The 6,417-nt window shown below is 30.2% G+C and overlaps 1 long non-coding RNA gene across 3 annotated transcripts; it reads left to right on the forward strand.

Moving 5' to 3' along the window:
* The first annotated feature begins 1,741 nt into the window (after nt 1–1,741).
* On the forward strand, nt 1,742–5,408 carry LOC131066455 (uncharacterized). 3 transcript variants are annotated; one of them, XR_009111666.2, is made up of 5 exons: nt 1,742–1,831; nt 2,002–2,098; nt 4,145–4,646; nt 4,925–4,987; nt 5,114–5,408. It is a non-coding gene; the product is annotated as an uncharacterized LOC131066455 (long non-coding RNA). The 3 variants fall into 3 exon arrangements; XR_009111665.2 differs by having other exon boundaries at nt 1,747–2,098; nt 4,145–4,307; nt 4,422–4,646; XR_009111664.2 differs by having other exon boundaries at nt 1,747–2,098.
* Nucleotides 5,409–6,417: the final 1,009 nt, after the last annotated feature.

A 6,417-nucleotide genomic window follows, 5' to 3' on the forward strand; every position in this document is an offset into this window, starting at 1 on the left:
TATTAACTTGTGATGCATGAATATGGACCAAACACTTATCTGTGAAGCTTGTAAATGAGCCCAATCACTTATATCTTGCGATGTATATATATGAGACAATGATCATCATCTGTAATGCCTGTATGAGAAAATCACTAATGTTTATGTGATGTATGGGTGAGCTACTCATTAGGTATGTGAGGTATGTTGGAGCTAGCCATCATGTGAACTTGTAATGTCTAGGAAATGTTTCCTTGTGTATACGTGATTGTGATAATCTTTGAGTGTAGGAGACGTGATATGACCCTTGTGTGTATATTCCCACATTGAACACCAATTATCAGGAACTCTTGGTTATGGAACCAACACTTGATGGCAATGTGTATCTCTCCTTGCAATGAGGCTAAGTTAATAGGTTCACTTAATTAATTGTTAGGATTAGAGAAAGATCAAGATCTCATCAAGAGGAGACAGTAGTCTCCTGGGTACGAACTGAGAGCCTCTAACTTTCCATGAAAGGATAAGTATGTTGGGTCATTAGGCATGAATCTTCAAGGTTAATGTTTGGATCAATGGATGACTCTGATCATAGAAGGCTAATACTTCAATCGTAAGTATATGAATATATTGTGTCAATGAGTTGTTGCCACTATGGTGATTGGAAGAATATTAAAATCAACATTTCTAATCGAGATAAAAGATGCTTGGTTGATTAAGTTGATAATCGATGTTAAAAAATAAAATTGTGGTGGCCTAAGGGTGGATCTTACATACTAGTGAAAATACAAATTTGATATATGTGAAGAAATGGATAGTGATGGGGCTCTTGTTAGCTAAGTTTTTCATTGAATGTCACTGTTTTATGTCAGTGTGAGAGACAATGGCAACATGTTAGAAGAAGATCGAAGAGAAATGTGAAAAGTCTCATCAATAGTATGATGTCTTCTCAATGATGAATGAAAAGAATTGCATATGGATGGGCAATCAACAGATCGGGTAGAGAAGTGAAATGTCCCACCAATGAATATTTAGTCTCATTGGTGAAGGATAAAGTGGATCGATGAGAGTTTTTAAATGAGAATTTTTAAATGTGCCAACAATACTACATGTCTCTTCGATAAGGGAGTGTGTGCCTTAATATTTTCATATGTGTTAAGAGTCCGTCATATGTTTACACAAATATTTAGATTGCAGCCTGCATTTAAGAATGCCAACTCTAGTCTTATTGTTTACATTAACAACTTGTACAAATGCCAATGCTCACATGTTAGAAAATATTCACAATCATAAATATTTTTGGAAAATAAAAATTAAAAAAAACCCAACAAAAACAAATATCCAATGATGAGTCAAAAAATTAATAAATTTTAAAACAATTTATTTGAATAAATTTTTACCCTTCAATAAAAGAAAAAATGAAACTTTAGCATAAGCTTATATTTTCCACCATTTACCAAAGTAGACTAATGCTTTTTTTAAAAAGATAAAAAACATTAGTTCCCTACTTAAAAGAGGACTAATAAGAATTAAAAAAAGGTTTGCATTTAAATTTAAACTATTAATCTAGAAGTAGTTAAAATTGCAGTTTGTTTCAAATTTTATCCCATCCAACAAAGGAGCGTGTCCCAACGGCTGTCAAACTACAGCCATCGAGAGAATGGTTGTTATTTCTTATGTTACCGTTGAAAAAAAAAAACAGATTTCACCGTTGGAAAAAAGCAGATTTCACCTGTTATAAATGGGCGGATTATTTGAAAGTATAGCAGACTCTTCTTTTTCTTTTGTGTTTGTTTGTTTGTTGAATTTTCATGTTTTTCGGCGTGGCCATGCCCCTCTGTTTTGAGTTTTGCTTGTGAGTTTTGAGTTCAAATTTTCGTTGTGTTTTTATTTTCTGTTTCTGTTTTCATTTTTTTACTGACATGTTTGTATTCGCCTTCTTCTGTTTGTGTTCTATGTTTTCCTGTGTTTGAATTCTCTTATTTTTTCAGTTTTCTTGGTGTTTTGTGTATTTTCTTCCTGTAGGTGGTGATATTTTTATGGGGCATGGACGCAGGCAACAGCAATGAGAACTGTACATTCAACAGAGTGATTAATTGGAGATGCGGCCACAAAATACTCAGTACATTTTATACTCACCCAATCTATTTGCTGTGTTTTCTTTTGTATTGTCACATAATTTGTGTGTTTTAAATAACTGATATACAGGGGAATTTGGTGTATATTGTAATATTGGTGGTGATCTGTTTTTAAGTTTGAATTATAGGTAGTTAATACTGTAGACAACAATTAGGGTAGTAGATGAAAGCATGGCAAGGATATTATCCATTTAAGTTTGAGGTTTTTAGATTCCCAAATTGGAGATCAGATGCTCATCAGGCTCATGAATGATATTTACATCCTGTTTCAATTTCACATTACTTTTCATAAAAAGTTAAATTCTGATGGATTCTGATGGTGTCTCTGCATCTGTTTGTTATCAGGGTGATGGTCAAAATGTTCTATTATACATATAAAAACTTGATTAGTTATATTTTGATTCTAAACTAAACTTGTTAAGGTAGGGTACTATGGAGGGGCTTTTGCTTAAAATATCCAACATAGGTCTCTGTGAAAATTTATTTGCAGTTATGCTGGAATGAATATGAAAATTTATTTGCAGTTATGCTGCAATGAATAAAATCTTGGGTTATAGTACTCAATTTCTCTCGTTTGCAGAGGGCACAAAACATTTGGGGTTGAAAGTAGTGACTAGTGTTTACAGAACTTAACAGTTGGATTGGATTGGAGGGAAAAAGAAGCTGAATTACATATCACAATTGTCAGAAATTATATTGAATTTGTATGTTAGAAACATAAGTTAATTGAGTAATGAAATTTCTTTCTACAATCAGTTTTTAATTGCTTTAATCCTTGTAGATTTATTTAAGTCAAGCTTTTCTACCATATTTACCTCTTCATTCACTTAATTTAGTTTGAATTCAAACATTTTTTTAAAGAGATTATAAATTATGAATTTATCATTTTCTTTATCAATTGAGCGTTCAGTTGTCTTGAAAAGCCTTCTGCGCCATTCCTATAGATACTTAATACAATCTAGGCTGGGTAAATAATAGGGCTTCTACAATCGCTGCCTTAGTTTTTTAATAATACTTCTAAGAATTCTTTATTTCAATTGATCTCTGCATCTTGATGAAACATAACATTCAAAAATTATTTTGATATTTAATTTTGACATTATCTTTACTATTCTCAGTTTTTTTATAATACTTCTAAGAATTCTTTATTTCAATTGATCTCTGCATCTTGATGAAACATAACATTCAAAAATTATTTTGATAGTTAATTTTGACATTATCTTTACTATTCTCAGTTTTTTTATAATACTTCTAAGAATTCTTTATTTCAATTGATCTCTGCATCTTGATGAAACATAACATTCAAAAATTATTTTGATAGTTAATTTTGACATTATCTTTACTATTCTCCATAAATTCTTAATTTCTAAATTATTTCATTTATAATTTAAATCTGAATTTTTCTAACATTTTTATCCTAAAAATTAACTTAGTATGATTCACAAAGGATTGCTTACATGTCACATTGAAATGTTTAGATTTGAATCTCACTTTATGCAGTCTAACAGAGTGGATTAGTTAAGTCTGCAGTCTTACCATTTATAATTCAGACTTGAGATTCATTTATAATTCAGACTTGAGATTTCATTTAATTGTAATTCACTGACAATATCACATCTATACTAAATTTAAGTCTGCAGTCTTGTCATTTATAATTCAGACTTGACACTTCATTTAATTGTAATTCACTGACAATATGTCACATTTAAATATTTAGATCTGAATCTCACTTTATACAGTGTAATCTGCTCAGTCTATCAGAGCAGATTAGTTAAGTCTGCAGTCTTGTCATGAAGTTTGAAAGTCTGTATCTTCTTGAACCCAAAAATTTGTTTCCCTGTTGGCCTGTAGGTTTAGTGGCACCATTAATTGTATAGGAGATGGTCAGCTTCAGCATGGAGGTCCCTTAAGGTCCCATGGACTATGCAACCACCACAACCTTTGTGTGCTTATGGATTTCCTATTTTGGGATTTGGAATTGTGACTCTTGCAATTTTATACTGTATTTAATGCATAGTTGTTGTATTCAGGTGCAATGAGGTGAAAACTCAATGGTCAGTCGTCCAGAAAGGGTTCCACCATGGGAAATTGAGCCATTTGTGGCTCCAGTTTCACTGAATCCTTTGCCTGCACCGAGGAGCAAGCGACCTAGAGCAAATACAATTCAAGTGTCTCCAGATTTATCAATTCTGGGTAGAAGTTTCAATAGATTTATCAGACTAACATTTAAATGTAAAGTTGGAGATCCACAATTGCCATTTCCAAGTATCATAATTTGCAACTCAGGCCTCTGATGATTGTATGTAGATTCCCACATTTACTAGGGTTTTGCAAGGTCAAGAGGCAAGGACCTTGGGATCTGGTGACAGTGATGCAGAAATCACACATAGTACAATGATGTGTGGATCCAAATTGGAAGACTTTACAGCAGATGGTCTAGAAGCGTAAGAAGAGTAGGAACTAAAAACTGGTTGCATTTGCTGAAGAACCAATTGCACTTAGCTGATGTTTTCTCTAGTCTTCAGGGTACAGGTGAGGTATTAGTAATGGAATGTCTTATAATCATTTTTTAAATGCTTTGATTCAAGTAGATTTATTTAAGTCATTTTTTCAAAAATAATCTATTATAACACTTTTTTTAAATAGATTATAAATTATGAATTTATCAATTGAATTTTTCATTTATCTGAAAAGCCTTTTGCAATTTAGGTTGGGTAAATAATAGATCTTTTCCAATTGCTGCCTCAATTTTTTTTTATAATACTTCCAGTTCATTTTGATCAATTGGATTTTCAATTATCTGATTACAGGCACTATAAAATTTGATACAAACAGATGAAAAATAAATAAATGCTTAGTGCAATCTAGACCAGGTAATATTGAGACTTTAATTTTTATATTATCTTTGTGGTTCTCCATGATTTCCTAACTTCTAAATTATTTCTTCTAATATTTAAATTAAAAAAAAATTATTTTTTTTATGATGATTTTTCAACAAGGTACATAAGCAGTGAGGAGGAGAGGAAAAGAACATAACAGTACATCTCATCAGGTACCAACATTTAAATTTGTATATCCCAAGCACCAAACTTAGATTGAGTAGTAAAATTTCCTTCCATAATTATACTTTTAACTGCTTTGGTTCATATAGATTTATTTAATTCAAGGTTAAACTTTTTAAAGTAGTCCACCATATTTAACTCTTCATTCTCTTAATTTAACCGCTTTGGTTAATTTAACTCCTTTGGTTCATATAGATTTATTTAATTCAAGGTTAAACTTTTAAAAGTAGTACACCATATTTAACTCTTCATTCTCTTAATTTAGTTTGATTTAAAACATTACTTTTAAAATAGATTATAAGTCATGTATTAATTTTCTTTGATCAATTGTCTGAAAACCCTTGCATCATTCCTACAAATATTATAAAATTTTATGAAAGAGAAGAAATTAATAATAGAGCTTCTACAATTGTTAGCTTGATTTTTTTTATAATACTTCTAGTTCCCTTTGATCAATTGTCTGATCCCCCTTCTTAGACACTATAAAATTTGATAAAATTTGATGAAAATCAATAAATAATATCTAGGTTGGGTAAATAATAAGACTTCTACAATTGCAATTTTAATTTTTTTTAATACTTCAGTTGATAGTTGATCTTTGCATCTTGATTAAGAATAAGGAGGAGAGGAAAAGAACATAATTTTTAACATTATCTTTGCCTTCTTCATGGTTTCTTAATTCCTAAATTATTTTATTTATACTTAAATCTAATTTTTTCCTACATTTTATTTGATCTTGATTAAGCTAATAATTCAGTGTTAATATGTACACAAGAAATGTAAATGTATTTGGCTTTGTATATTAACAAGTGGTGGGATGTGCTTTATCACAACTGACACAAGAGAAGTGTTATTTTAGAGTTGCATTTATTGATTAAATATATGTAAACAATTGTTTTAGAGGATATTTTGTTTATATTAATGTTTTTGTATGGTTGTATGATGAGAGGTAGATTTATGATCTAATTTTTTGTTCTACTTTTTAAATGTTTTGGTGCATATAAAATAATTTGCAATATTGAGAAGCATTCTTGTATTTTCATTAAAAATATTTATTGAATTTTCTTGTATTTTAATAAATGTAATTGTTGTATATTCTATTGAGAGAAAAAATAATATAAATATAAATCATGGTTAATGTTGAGTATTTGACATGGCGGTTCAAAAATGTTAGCAAAATTAATGAATAGTTGTTAAATTGAATATAGCATATCCATTTGCTTGTGTACTTTGTGGTGAAC

Source organism: Cryptomeria japonica, chromosome 11, assembly GCF_030272615.1.
Source record: "Cryptomeria japonica chromosome 11, Sugi_1.0, whole genome shotgun sequence".
In the NCBI taxonomy this organism is placed as follows: domain Eukaryota; kingdom Viridiplantae; phylum Streptophyta; class Pinopsida; order Cupressales; family Cupressaceae; genus Cryptomeria; species Cryptomeria japonica.